The 15000-nt window shown below is 60.1% G+C and overlaps 1 non-coding gene across 1 annotated transcript; it reads right to left on the bottom strand.

The window, feature by feature from the left end:
• Positions 1–3756: 3756 nt before the first annotated feature.
• LOC131870203 (5S ribosomal RNA) lies at positions 3757–3875 on the bottom strand. The gene has a single exon (XR_009368530.1). It is a non-coding gene; the product is annotated as a 5S ribosomal RNA (ribosomal RNA).
• Between the last annotated feature and the right edge of the window lie 11125 nt (positions 3876–15000).

Genomic DNA, 15000 nt, shown 5'->3' with positions numbered 1-15000 from the left:
GGTGCGGCGTGCACGAAGTCGGACCCCGGTTTGCCCCGGGTGCGCACCTCGCGTGCACCTTGGTGCGCACACCTTGGCTGGGTTGCGCGCCCTGGTGGGCACCATGGTGCGCACCAAGGAGCGCTCCGAAGTGTGCTCCAAGGTGCGGCGTGCACGAAGTCGGAGCCCGGTTTGCCCCGGGTGCGCACCTCGCGTGCACCTTCGCCGCGGTGGGCACCATGGCGTGCACGAAGTCGGAGCCCGGTTTGCCCCGGGTGCGCACCTCGCGTGCACCTTCGCCGGGGTGGGCACCTTGGTGTGCAGACCTTGGCTGGGTTGCGCGCCCTGGTGGGCACCATGGTGCGCACCAAGGAGCGCTCCGAAGTGTGCTCCAAGGTGCGGCCTGCACGAAGTCGGAGCCCGGTTTGCCCCGGGTGTGCACCTCGGGTGGGCACCTTGGTGCGCATGCCTTGCCTGGGCTGCGCACCAGGGCGGGCTCAAGATGGCACCCGCGTTCCTTTTTTTTCACTATCTTTCAAAACGGAAATTTTAAAATCTCATTTTTTTTTGCCTTTTTCTGGAAATTAGTGAAGGCAGCGCATCAAAGGTGCGCACCTCGCTGCCCACCACGGTGCGCAACGCCGGTGGGCACCCGGGAGTGCTTCGAAGTGTGCTCCAAGGTGCTGCGTGCACGTTGTCGGAGCCCGGTTTGCCCCGGGTGCGCACCTCGCGTGCACCTTCGTCGGGGTGGGCACCTTGGCTGGGTTTGCCCCGGCTGCGCTCCGAAGCGGGGTTATTGGAGCGCCGCCTCTTTTTTTGTCGGAGCGTTTGGTGGGGTTTCTCGCATTGGCTCTTCCGAGGCCCGGTTGCCACCCTGGCGCGCACGAAGTCGGAAGTAGGGTTAATTGCCCGGGTGCGCACCTTTGCCAGGGTGGGCACCTTACCTGGGCTGCGCACCAGGGCGGGCTCAAGATGGCACGCGCGTTCCGTTTTTTTCACTATCTTTCAAAACGGAAATTTTAAAATCTCCTTTTTTTTTTGCCTTTTCTGGAAATTAGTGAAGGCAGCGCATCAAAGGTGCGCACCTCGCTGCCCACCTTGGTGTGCTCTGAGGTGCGCACCCGGGAGCGCTACGAAGTGTGCTCCAAGGTGCGGCGTGCACGTTGTCGGAGCCCGGTTTGCCCCGGGTGCGCACCTCGCCTGCACCTTGGCCGGGGTGGGCACCTTGGCTGGGTTTGCCCAGGGTGCGCTCCGAAGCGGGGTTACTGGAGCGCCCCCTCTTTTTTTGTCAGAGCGTTTGGTGGGGTTTCTCGCATTGGCTCTTCCCAGGCCCGGTTGTTGGGTGCGCTCCCACCCTGGCGCGCGCGAAGTTGGAAGTTGGGTTAATTGCCCGGGCGCGCACCTTCGCCAGGGTGGGCACCTTGGTGCGCACACCTTGGCTGGGCTGCGCACCAGGGCGGGCTCAAGATGGCACCAGCATTCCCTTTTTCTCACTATCTTTCAAAACGGAAATTTTAAAATCTCGTTTTTTTTTTGCCTTTTATGGAAATTAGTGAAGGCATCGCATCAAAGGTGCGCACCTCGCTGCCCACCTTGGTGTGCTCCGAGGTGCCCACCACGGTGCGCAACGCCGGTGCGAACCCGGGAGCGCCCCGATGTGTGCTCCAAGGTGCGGCGTGCACGAAGTCGGACCCCGGTTTGCCCCGGGTGCGCACCTCGCGTGCACCTTGGTGCGCACACCTTGGCTGGGTTGCGCGGCCTGGTGGGCACCATGGTGCGCACCAAGGAGCGCTCCGAAGTGTGCTCCAAGGTGCGGCGTGCACGAAGTCGGAGCCCGGTTTGCCCCGGGTACGCACCTCGCGTGCACCTTCGCCGGGGTGGGCACCTCGGCTGGGTTGCGCGCCCTGGTGCGCACCAAGGAGCGCTCCGAAGTGTGCTCCAAGGTGCGGCGTGCACGAAGTCGGAGCCCGGTTTGCCCCGGGTGCGCACCTTCGCCGCGGTGCGCACCATGGCGTGCACGAAGTCGGAGCCCGGTTTGCCCCGGGTGCGCACCTCGCGTGCACCTTCGGCGGGGTTGCGCGCCCTGGTGGGCACCATGGTGCGCACCAAGGAGCGCTCCGAAGTGTGCTCCAAGGTGCGGCGTGCACGAAGTCGGAGCCCGGTTTGCCCCGGGTGCGCACCTCGCGTGCACCTTCGGCGGGGTTGCGCGCCCTGGTGGGCACCATGGTGCGCACCAAGGAGCGCTCCGAAGTGTGCTCCAAGGTGCGGCGTGCACGAAGTCGGAGCCCGGTTTGCCCCGGGTGCGCACCTCGCGTGCACCTTCGCCGCGGTGGGCACCATGGCGTGCACGAAGTCGGAGCCCGGTTTGCCCCGGGTGCGCACCTCGCGTGCACCTTCGCCGGGGTGGGCACCTCGGCTGGGTTGCGCGCCCTGGTGCGCACCAAGGAGCGCTCCGAAGTGTGCTCCAAGGTGCGGCGTGCACGAAGTCGGAGCCCGGTTTGCCCCGGGTGCGCACCTCGCGTGCACCTTCGCCAGGGTGGGCACCTCGGTGCGCACACCTTCTCAATGTTTTCTTGCCTTTTCTGGAAATTGGTGAAGGCAGCGCATCAAAGGTGCGCACCTCGGTGTGCTCCGAGGTGCGAACCCGAGAGCGCTCCGAGGTGCCCACGAAGTCGAAAGTCGGGTTAATTGCATTGTTTTCCCCGGGTGCGCTCCGAGGTGCGCAACATCGGCGCGCACCAAGGAGGGCTCCGAAGTGTGCTCCAAGGTGCGCACGATGGCGTGCACCTCTGGTGCGCACGATTCGGAGCTCGGTTTGACCGGGGTGCGCACACCTTGGCTGGGTTGCGCACCTTTTGTGCGCTCCAAGGTGCGCACGAAGTCGGAGCTCGGTTTGCCCCGGGTGCGCACCTTCGCCAGGGTGCGCACCTTGATGCGCACGCCTTGGCTGGGCTGCGCACCTTGGTGGGCGCCATGGTGCGCACCTTTCGTGCGCTCCAAGGTGCGCACGAAGTCGGAGCTCGGTTTGCCCCGGGTGCGCACCTTGGTGGGCGCCATGGTGCACTCCGAGGTGCCCAAGATTGGTGCGCACCAAGGAGCGCTCCGAAGTGCGCTCCAAGGTGCGCGCGAAGTCGAAAGTTGGGTTAATTGTCCGGTTTGCCTCGGGTGCGCACCTTGCGTGCACCTTCGCCAGGGTGGGCGCCTTGGTGCGCACACCTTGGCTGGGCTGCGCACACCTTGGCACCCGCGTTTCCTTCATTTTAAATTTTTTTTTTTTACAATCTCTCAAGTGGGAAATTCTATAATCTCAACTTTTTTTGCCTTTTCAGGAAACTTTTGAATGGAGCGCATCATTGGTGCGCTCCGAAGTGTGCTCCAAAGCTCTCTCCAGCTGCGTGCACCTGCCCCGGCCGCGCACCCGGCCCCGCCCAGCTTCGCTCACCTGTCCCGGGCGTCTGGTGCGGAACCTTAGAGTAAGAAACATCACCGTGCACCTTGGCCAACGTGCGCGACTCGACCGAGCGCGCACTGGCCGAGGTGCACACCGATTTCACCTGGGTGCGCGCGCAGCACCTCGGGCGCACCGGGGTGCGCGCACAACGCCCGGGTTGCACCGTGGCCTGTGTGCTCGGGGCGCCTCGGGTGCGCGCTCGGTGTCGCCCCCGCGCGCGCGGTAGTGCGGGCAGCGCACCCCGGCCCGGCCCGGCCCCGACGAGAACGCAAACGGGCAAAAGGTTTATTCAAATAGCATTGCGACGCCCGGCGAAAAACTAAAAAAGGGTGCAACACCGGGACTTCCCGGGAGGTCACCCATCCCAGTACTACTCCGGCCCAAGCGCGCTTAACTGCGGAGTTCTGATGGGATCCGGTGCACTAACGCTGGTATGATCGCACCCGTTATGAGCTTGTCGCAGTGTGTACTTAGCAAACCGCGACCCACGTGCGAATCCACCCCGGCCACCCACCCCCGTCGAGGTGCACACCCTCCCTCGCGAAGTGCGCCCCGTTCGCCAAGTGTGAGCCCTGCCCGGGTGCGCGCACCTTGCTAGGGCGTCGGGTGTGCACCCGGCCCGGCCTACGTGCGTGCACCTGGAGGGGGCGTCGTGTGCGTGCAGTGTCCCGTCTGCAACGCGGTGCCCACACACCACCTCGGGCGCAACGACCTGCGCTCACATGTGGGCCGAGTGCACCTTGGTGCATGTTCGGGGCGCCTCGGGTGCACGCTCGATCTTGCCCCGGTGCACCAAGGCGCTCGGTTTGCCCCGGGTGCGCACTTGGTGCAAGGTGGGCACCCAAAATAGGGATCAAGCACCAAAACACAAGTTTCGGGATGCAAAATGGGACCCAAGGACCACAAATGCGTTCCAAGACCCATGATGGGTCCACGAGAACAAAAATGTGTTCCGAGACTTAATAAACAAATATTGGGTTTTAGGAGAAGAAACATGCTCTGATGCCCAAAACGAGAATCGACCCCGAAAAGGCCACAGGCCAAAAGTGGGATGCGAGACAAAAAAAAATGGGACCCGAGGACCAAAATTGGGTTCCCAGGTCGAAGACAGGGCAACCGGACAAGAAACGACCTCTAAGGCTCGAAATGAGTCCCGACGACTAAAACTTGACAAGAAGCACCCATCAGGCACCCAACTCGACACCCATGGGATGCCGACCCACCCGGGCTTCCACCTAGCACACCTTGGCACCCACCCACCCTCGCACCCAACCTCGCACCCAACTTAGCACCTTTGAACCCACATTGGCACTCACCCTGACCCTGGCACCTTGGAACCCACATTGGCACTCACCTTGACCCTGGCACCCACCTTTGCACTCACCTTGGGACCCACCCTGGCTCCCACCTCGGCACCCACCCAGACACCCACCTTGGTTCCTTGGCACCCACCTTGGATCCTTGGCACCCACCCCGACACCCACCTTGGCACGCAACTTGGCTACTTGCCACCCACCTTGGCTCCTTGACGCCCACCCCGACAACCACCCCGTGACCTACCCTGGCTAGGGTTGGTGCACACCCACCCTGGTGCCCACCTTGGCACCCACCCTATGACCCACCTTGGCACGCACCTTAGTACCCACCCCGTTACCCACCCTAGGACCCACCCCGTGACCCACCTTGGCCAGGGTGGGTGCACCCACCCTGGTGCCCACCTTGGCACCCACCCATCCTAGCACCCAGCCTGTGACCGGGCTTGGAACCCAACCTTGCACCCGCACCCGTCTTGGCCAGTGTGGGTGCGCACCCATCCTGGCACCCACGTTGTGACACACCCTTTAACCCACGCACCCTAGCACCCACGTTGGCACCCACCTTGGAACCCAACCTAGCAACTTGGCACCCACCCCGTGACCCACCTTGGCATCCACCATAGCAGTCGCCGACTTGGCACCCACCTCGGCACCCACCTTGACACTTGTGGACCCACCTTGCCACTCACCCTAGCATCGACCCATCCTAGCACCCACCCTGGCACCTTTGCACCCTAGCACTCACCCATCCTAGCACCTAACCTGTGACCCACCTTGACACTCACCCTCGCACCCACCTTGGAACCCAACCTAGCACCCACCCACCCTGACACCAACCCTAGCACCTACCCACCCTTGCACCCACCCTGTGACCCATCTTGGCACCCACCCATCCTACCACTCAACCTATCACCCACCTTCTCACCCACCTTGGCATCCACCTTAGCACCCACCCACACTGGCACCTTGGCACCCACCTCGGGCAAGGTGGGTGCACACCCACCCTGGCACCCAATTTAGAACCCACCGAGCATGTTACCCACCTTGGCACCCACATTGCAGCCCACCCTAGTACCCACCCTATGACCCACATTGGCATCCACACCCTAGCACCCAGGCACCTCGACACCCGCCTTGACACCCACCCTAGCACTGAACCTGTGACCCACCTTGGAACTCACCCTAGAACCCACCCACCCTGTGAACCACCTTGGCATCCACCTTAGCACCCACCCACCTTGGCACCCACTCTAGCACTCACCCATCCTAACACCCAACTTGTTACCCACCTTGGCACCCGCCCTCGCGTCCACCTTGAAACCCACCCTAGCACCCACCCACGCAGGAGCCCACCTTGGCACCCAACCTAACACCCACGCATCCTGGCACCCAACTTGTGACCCACCTTGGAACCCACCCTAGTACCCACCTTTGAACCCACTATATCACCAACCCACCTTGGCACCCACCCTATGACCCTCTTTGGAATCCACCCTAGCACGCACCCACCCTGGCACCCACCATGGAGCGCACCCTAGCACCCACCCACCTCGGCACGCACCTCAACACCCACCTTGGTGTGCGCACTGCGCCAACCTCTCAAAGACCCTATGTGGTGCGCTCCAAAGTGTACACCTTTGGTGCGCTCCAAGGTGCGCACCTTTGGTGCACACCGAGGTGCACACCAAAGTGTGCACCGAGGTGAGCACCAAAGTGCACTCCAGGGTGCACACCAAGGCGTGCACCTTTGGTGCGGTCAATGCAAACGAATTCGGAAGTTGGGGTCGATGTCCTAATCGCTGCTGCAGACTACACGTATGAGAATCGGACAAATAGCTTTATATAGGGGAGGTGTTGCGTTTGATGGGTCGACTCCCCTGGTTGTGTGCACTGCACCAACTTCAAAGACCCTGTCTTGTTTAAGAAGTCAAAAGTTGGGGTGGATGTCCTAATCATTGCTGCAGTCTACGCATGTATGAGAATCAGACAAATAGCTTATATAGGGGAGGTGTTGCATTCGGTGGGTTGACTCCCCTGGTTGTGCGCACTGCGCCAACCTCAAAGACCCCGCATAGCAGAAGAAGTCGGAAGTCGGATTTTGGTGAGCACCAAGGCGTGCACCTTTGGTGCGGTCAACGCAGACGAATTCAGAAGTTGGGGTGGATGTCCTAATCGTTGTTGCAGGCTACACATGTATGAGAATCAGACAAATAGCTTATATAGGGGAGGTGTTGGGTTTGATGGGTCAACTCCCTTGGTTGTGCGCATTACGCCAACCTCAAAGACCTTGTTTTCGTTAAGAAGTCAAAAGTTGGGGTCAATGTCCTAATGGCTCCTGCAGGCTACACATGTATGAGAATCGGACAAATAGCTTATATAGGGGAGGTGTTGGGTTTGATGGGTCGACTCCCCTGGTTGTGCGCATTACGTCAACCTCAAAGACCTTGTTTTCGTTAAGAAGTCAAAAGTTGGGGTCGATGTCCTAATTGCTCCTGTAGACTACACATGTATGAGAATCAGACAAATAGCTTATATAGGGGAGGTGTTGGGTTTGATGGGTTGACTCCCCTAGTTGTTCGCATTACACCAACCTCAAAGACCTTGTTTTCGTTTAGAAGCCGAAAGTTGGGGTCGATGTCCTAATTGCTCCTGCAGGCTACGCATGTATGAGAATCAGACAAATAGCTTATATAGGGGAGGTGTTGGGTTTGATGGGTCGACTCCCCTGGTTGTGCGCATTGCGCCAACCTCAAAGACCCTGCATTGCGGATGAAGTCGAAAGTCAGAGTTTGGTGTGCTACAAGGTGTGGTCGAAGGTGCTCACCTAGGTGTGCACCTTTGGAGCACAGGAAAAGTGCCCTCCAAAAGTGCGCACCTTTGGAGTGCACAAAAGTGCCCTCCAAAAGTGCGCACCTTTGGAGCGCAGAAAAGTGCCCTCCAAAAAGTGCCCTCCAAAAGTGCGCACCTTTGGAGCGCAGAAAAGTGCCCTCCAAAAAGTGCCCTCCAAAAGTGCGCACCTTTGGAGCGCAGAAAAGTGCCCTCCAAAAAGTGCCCTCCAAAAGTGCGCACCTTTGGAGCGCAGAAAAGTGCCCTCCAAAAGTGCGCACCTTTGGAGCGCAGAAAAGTGCCCTCCAAAAAGTGCCCTCCAAAAGTGCGCACCTTTGGAGCGCAGAAAAGTGCCCTCCAAAAAGTGCCCTCCAAAAGTGCGCACCTTTGGAGCGCAGAAAAGTGCCCTCCAAAAAGTGCCCTCCAAAAGTGCGCACCTTTGGAGCGCAGAAAAGTGCCCTCCAAAAAGTGCCCTCCAAAAGTGCGCACCTTTGGAGCGCAGAAAAGTGCCCTCCAAAAAGTGCCCTCCAAAAGTGCGCACCTTTGGAGCGCAGAAAAGTGCCCTCCAAAAGTGCGCACCTTTGGAGCGCACAAAAGTGCCCTCCAAAAGTGCGCACTTTTGGTGCGCACCAAGGCGCTGGTTCGGTCGTTGCAGGCGAGTTCGGAAGTTGGGGTCGATGTCCTGAGCGGAGGTGCAAACTACACAGGTGTCGGAATCGGACAAATAGCTTATATAGGGGAGGTGTATGCTTCGATGGGTCGACTCCCCAGGTTGAGCGCACCGCGCCAACCTCAAAGACCCTACGGTATGGATGAAGTCGGAAGTTGGGTCCGATGACCAATTCGATTAGTAGGTATGCTCATGAGGTCGGAATTTGGGTCCGATGACCTGCCATGTGCAGGAAGGCGAATGTTGACACTGTGCGTTGCAAGGTGCACACCAAGGCGCTGGTGCGGTCTTTTTAGTCGAGTTCGGAAGTTGGGGTCGATGTCCTGATCGGAGGTGCAAGCTACACAGGTGTGGGAATCGGACAAATAGCTTATATAGGGGAGGTGTATGCTTCGTTGGGTCGACTCCCCGGGTTGAGCGCACCGCGCCAACCTCAAAGACCCTACGGTATGGATGAAGTCGGAAGTTGGGTCCGATGACCGATTCGATATGTAGGCATACTCGCGAGGTCGGAATTTGGGTCCGATGACCTGCCACGTGCAGGAAGGCGAATGTTGGCACTGTGCGTTGCAAGGTGCGCACCAAGGCGCTGGTTCGGTCGTTGGAGGCGAGTTCGGAAGTTGGGGTCGATGTCTTGATCGGAGGTGCAAACTACACAGGTGTGGGAATCGGACAAATAGCTTATATAGGGGAGGTGTATGCTTCGTTGGGTCGACTCCCCGGGTTGAGCGCACCGCGCCAACCTCAAAGACCCTACGGTATGGATGAAGTCGGAAGTTGGGTCCGATGACCGATTCGATATGTAGGCATACTCGCGAGGTCGGAATTTGGGTCCGATGACCTGCCATGTGCAGGAAGGCGAATGTTGGGACTGTGCGTCGCAAGGTGCGCACCAAGGCGCTGGTGCCGTCGTTGCAGTCGAGTTCGGAAGTTGGGGTCGATGTCCTGGTCAGAGGTGCAAACTACACAGGTGTGGGAATCGGACAAATAGCTTATATAGGGGAGGTGTATGCTTCGATGGGTCGACTCCCTGGGTTGAGCGCACCGCGCCAACCTCAAAGACCCTACAGTATGGATGAAGTCGGAAGTTGGGTCCGATGACCGATTCGATACGTAGGCATATTGGCGAGGTCTGAATTTGTGTCCGATGACCTGCCATGCGCAGGAAGGCGGAATTTGGGTCCGATGACCGAGTTGATGGCGTGCCATGCGCAGAAAGGCGGAATTTGGGTCCGATGACCGAGTTGATGTTGATGGCCCGCCATGCACAGGAAGGCGGAATTTGGGTCCGATGACCGATTTGAAGGCGTGCCATACGCAAAAAGGCGGAGTTTGGGTCCGATGACCGAGTTGATATTGATGGCCCGCCATGCGCAGGAAGGCGGAATTTGGGTCCGATGACCTGACATACGCATGGAGTCCGACTCGGGGGCCGATGTTCGATTCGATGACTTGCATTGTGGGTAAAGTCGGAAGTTGTGGTCTTTGACCCGATTCGATGACCAGACTTCGGCTGCTTGAGAATCGGACAAATAACTTATATAGGGGAGGTAGTGTTCTCGAGCATCCTCCCCCCGTGCCCGTTTATGTCGATTGATGCTGGTGCTCGACTGGTTGGAGCGCTCGGATGCAAAAATCTTGCACCAGGATTTATCGATTGTGATGGACACGGCAAGTCTCCTGATTGCTATGCAGGAGCTCATCGTGAATCTCTATGCGGCCTTGGTATGGACTCGACCTGCGGAATGGTTCGGCAATGGTAGTCGCTCCAACACGTCCTTGCAATGGCCACAGAGGTGATTCGACTAGAGCTCCAGTCTAGCTTTTGGGTTGCTTGGCGGACTGGTATAGCCGCGATCGAGTTCCGGCCATGAACGTTTTAGATAGCTCTTGGGCTTTCTGGGACGGAAGTCGGAAGTTTGGGCTGTTGTCCGATTTGATGACCATTCTTCGGATGTGTGAGAATCGGACAAATAACTTATATAGGGGACTGTGTTGTCTCACGCAGCCCCCTCCGTGCCCCTCTATCTCGACCGATGTTGGTGCTTGAAAGGGTTGGGATCGCTCGGATTTATAAACGTGCACCACCATTTGTCGAGTGTGAGGGACGCGGCAGGTCTCCTAAATGCTATGCGGGCGCTCTCTGAGAATCTCTATCCGGCCTCGACACAGACTAGTCTTGCTGAATGGTTTGGCACTGGTAGTCGATCCAACACGTCGTTGTTGTGGCCGCCTAGGCGATTCGATTCGAGCCCCCGTCTAGCTTTTGGGTTGCTTGGCGGATTTTGCCCTATCCGCAAGTGAGCTCGGTCCCTAAACGTTCGAGAAACCCGATTGCTATGCGCCGACTCTCTTTCTTGCGAGCCTCCATCTAGCTTTTGGGTCTCTACGGAACGGAAGTCGGAATCTGGGACCGTTGTTTGATTCGACGAGGCAGACTACGGTTGTGCGAGAATCGGACAAATAACTTATATAGGGGAGGTGTTGACTGGAGCATTCTCCCCCGTGCCCCTCTAACTCGACCAATGCTGGCGCTCGAACGGTGGTAGCGCTCGGATTTTCATTGAGCGCCAGCATTGGTCGATTTAGAGGGGCATGCGAGATTCCCGAATGCTATGCGAGGGCTCTAACGGAAATGTCTATTGGTTTCGGTATGGATGCAATTGCGAGTGGTTCGGCAAAGGTAGTCGTTCCGATGCGTCCATGTCGTGGCCAAATCGATAATTCGATTTGAGCCCTCGTATAGCATTTGGGTCTCTCGATGTGATTCCGCATTCCAGTCCCTTTGGGCACTGCTTGAGCCGCATCCCAGGGGGTTCCCTTCCCAATAATCTGCCTCGCAACCCGATTGCTATGCGGTGAGGCTCCTCGGCCGCCTCGGAACTATCTGTGTATCAGACGCATCGCGGGATAAGGGGTTGGCAACGGTAGTCGCCCCAAGCGCGTCCGATGCTTGGACCATTCCGAGGCGGCCCTGAAGCCTCTTCCATCTAGCCGTTGGGTCCTTCTCGCCGCATCCCTCGCCTCGCACCCCGATTGCTATGCGGTGAGGCTCCTCGGCCGCCTCGGAACTATCTGTGTATCGGACGCGTCGCGGGATAAGGGGTTGTCACTGGTAGTCGCCCCAAGCGCGTCCGATGCTTGGACCATTCCGAGGCGGCCCTGAAGCCTCTTCCGTCTAGCCGTTGGGTCCTTCTCGCCGCATCCCTCGCCTCGCACCCCGATTGCTATGCGGTGAGGCTCCTCGGCCGCCTCGGAACTATCTGTGTATCGGACGCGTCGCGGGATAAGGGGTTGTCATTGGTAGTCGCCCCAAGCGCGTCCGATGCTTGGACCATTCCGAGGCGGCCCTGAAGCCTCTTCCGTCTAGCCGTTGGGTCCTTCTCGCCGCATCCCTCGCCTCGCACCCCGATTGCTATGCGGTGAGGCTCCTCGGCCGCCTCGGAACTATCTGTGTATCGGACGCGTCGCGGGATAAGGGGTTGTCACTGGTAGTCGCCCCAAGCGCGTCCGATGCTTGGACCATTCCGAGGCGGCCCTGAAGCCTCTTCCGTCTAGCCGTTGGGTCCTTCTCGCCGCATCCCTCGCCTCGCACCCCGATTGCTATGCGGTGAGGCTCCTCGGCCGCCTCGGAACTATCTGTGTATCGGACGCGTCGCGGGATAAGGGGTTGTCACTGGTAGTCGCCCCAAGCGCGTTCGATGCTTGGACCATTCCGAGGCGGCCCTGAAGCCTCTTCCGTCTAGCCGTTGGGTCCTTCTCGCCGCATCCCTCGCCTCGCACCCCGATTGCTATGCGGTGAGGCTCCTCGGCCGCCTTGGAACTATCTGTGTATCGGACGCGTCGCGGGATAAGGGGTTGTCACTGGTAGTCGCCCCAAGCGCGTCCGATGCTTAGACCATTCCGAGGCGGACCCGAAGCCTCTTCCGTCTAGCCGTTGGGTCCTTCTCGCCGCATCCTTCGCCTCGCACCCCGATTGCTATGCGGTGAGGCTCCTCGGCCGCCTCGGAACTATCTGTGTATCGGACGCGTCGCGGGATAAGGGGTTGTCACTGGTAGTCGCCCCAAGCGCGTCCGATGCTTGGACCATTCCGAGGCGGACCCGAAGCCTCTTCCGTCTAGCCGTTGGGTCCTTCTCGCCGCATCCCTCGCCTCGCACCCCGATTGCTATGCGGTGAGGCTCCTCGGCCGCCTTGGAACTATCTGTGTATCGGACGCGTCGCGGGATAAGGGGTTGTCACTGGTAGTCGCCCCAAGCGCGTCCGATGCTTGGACCATTCCGAGGCGGACCCGAAGCCTCTTCCGTCTAGCCGTTGGGTCCTTCTCGCCGCATCCCTCGCCTCGCACCCCGATTGCTATGCGGTGAGGCTCCTCGGCCGCCTTGGAACTATCTGTGTATCGGACGCGTCGCGGGATAAGGGGTTGTCACTGGTAGTCGCCCCAAGCGCGTCCGATGCTTGGACCATTCCGAGGCGGACCCGAAGCCTCTTCCGTCTAGCCGTTGGGTCCTTCTCGCCGCATCCCTCGCCTCGCACCCCGATTGCTATGCGGTGAGGCTCCTCGGCCGCCTTGGAACTATCTGTGTATCGGACGCGTCGCGGGATAAGGGGTTGTCACTGGTAGTCGCCCCAAGCGCGTCCGATGCTTGGACCATTCCGAGGCGGCCCCGAAGCCTCTTCCGTGTAGCCGTTGGGTCCTTCTCGCCGCATCCCTCGCCTCGCACCCCGATTGCTATGCGGTGAGGCTCCTCGGCCGCCTTGGAACTATCTGTGTATCGGACGCGTCGCGGGATAAGGGGTTGTCACTGGTAGTCGCCCCAAGCGCGTCCGATGCTTGGACCATTCCGAGGCGGCCCCGAAGCCTCTTCCGTGTAGCCGTTGGGTCCTTCTCGCCGCATCCCTCGCCTCGCACCCCGATTGCTATGCGGTGAGGCTCCTCGGCCGCCTTGGAACTATCTGTGTATCGGACGCGTCGCGGGATAAGGGGTTGTCACTGGTAGTCGCCCCAAGCGCGTCCGATGCTTGGACCATTCCGAGGCGGACCTGAAGCCTCTTCCCTCTAGCCGTTGGGGCTTTCTCGCCGCATCCCTCGCCTCGCACCCTGATTGCTATGCTGTGAGGCTCCTCGGCCGCCTTGGAACTATCTGTGTATCGGACGCATCGCGGGATAAGGGGTTGGCAGTGGTAGTCGCCCCAAGCGCATCCGATGCTTGGACCATTCCGAGGCGGCCCTGCAGCCTCTTCCGTCTAGCCGTTGGGGCCATCTCGCCGCATCCCCCACCTCGCACCACGATTGCTATGCGGTGAGGCTCCTTGGCCGCCTCGGAACTATCTGTGTATCGGACGCATCGCGGGATAAGGGGTTGTCACTGGTAGTCGCCCCAAGCGCGTCCGATGCTTGGACTATTCCGAGGCGGCCCTGCAGCCTCTTCCGTCTAGCCGTTGGGGCCATCTCGCTGCATCCCCCACCTCCTCGGCCGCCTCGGAACTATCTGTGTATCGGACGCATCGCGGGATAAGGGGTTGGCAGTGGTAGTCGCCCCAAGCGCGTCCGATGCTTGGACTATTCCGAGGCAGCCCTGCAGCCTCTTCCGTCTAGCCTTTGGGGCCATCTCGCCGCATCCCTCGCCTCGCACCCCGATTGCTATGCGGTGAGGCTCCTCGGCCGCCTGGGAACTATCTTCGTATCGGACGCATCGCGGGATAAGGGGTTGTCACTGGTAGTCGCCCCAAGCGCGTCCGATGCTTGGACTATTCCGAGGCGGCCCTGTGGCCTCTTCCGTCTAGCCGTTGGGGCCATCTCGCCGCATCCCCCACCTCGCACCCCGATTGCTATGCGGTGAGGCTCTTCGGCCGCCTTGGAACTATCTTCGTATCGGACGCATTGCGGGATAAGGGGTTGTCACTGGTAGTGGCCCCAAGCGCGTCCGATGCTTGGACTATTCCGAGGCGGCCCTGCAGCCTCTTCCGTCTAGCCGTTGGGGCCATCTCGCCGCATCCCCCACCTCGCACCCCGATTGCTATGCGGTGAGGCTCCTCGGCCGCCTTGGAACTATCTTCGTATCGGACGCATCGCGGGATAAGGGGTTGTCACTGGTAGTCGCCCCAAGCGCGTCCGATGCTTGGACTATTCCGACGCGGCCCTGTGGCCTCTTCCGTCTAGCCGTTGGGGCCATCTCGCCGCATCCCCCACCTCGCACCCCGATTGCTATGCGGTGAGGCTCCTCGGCCGCCTTGGAACCATCTTCGTATCGGACGCATCGCGGGATAGGGGGCTGTCACTGGTAGTCGCCCCAAGCGTGTCCGATGCTTGGACCATTCCTAGGCGGCCCTGAAGCCTCTTCCGTCTAGCCGTTGGGGCCTTCCCGCCCCATCCCTCGCCTCGCACCCCCGATTGCTATGCGGTGAGGCTCCTCGGCCGCCTTGGAACCATCTGTGTATCGGACGCATCGCGGGATAAGGGGTTGGCACTGGCAGTCGCCCCAAGCGCGTCCGATGCTTGGACCATTCCGAGGTGGCCCTGAAGCCTCTTCCGTCTAGCCGTTGGGGCCTTCCCGCCCCATCCCTCGCCTCGCACCCCGATTGATATGCGGTGAGGCTCCTCGGCCGCCTTGGAACTATCTGTGTATCGGACGCATCGCGGGATAAGGGGTTGGCACTGGTAGTCGTCCCAATCGCATCCGATGCTTGGACCATTCCGAGGCGGCCCTGCAGCCTCTTCCGTTTAGCCGTCGGGGCCTTCCCGCCGCATCCCTCGCC

This window comes from Cryptomeria japonica, unplaced genomic scaffold (genome assembly GCF_030272615.1).
Source record: "Cryptomeria japonica unplaced genomic scaffold, Sugi_1.0 HiC_scaffold_303, whole genome shotgun sequence".
In the NCBI taxonomy this organism is placed as follows: Eukaryota; Viridiplantae; Streptophyta; class Pinopsida; order Cupressales; family Cupressaceae; genus Cryptomeria; species Cryptomeria japonica.
This window is presented reverse-complemented; position numbering and strand designations above follow the sequence as displayed.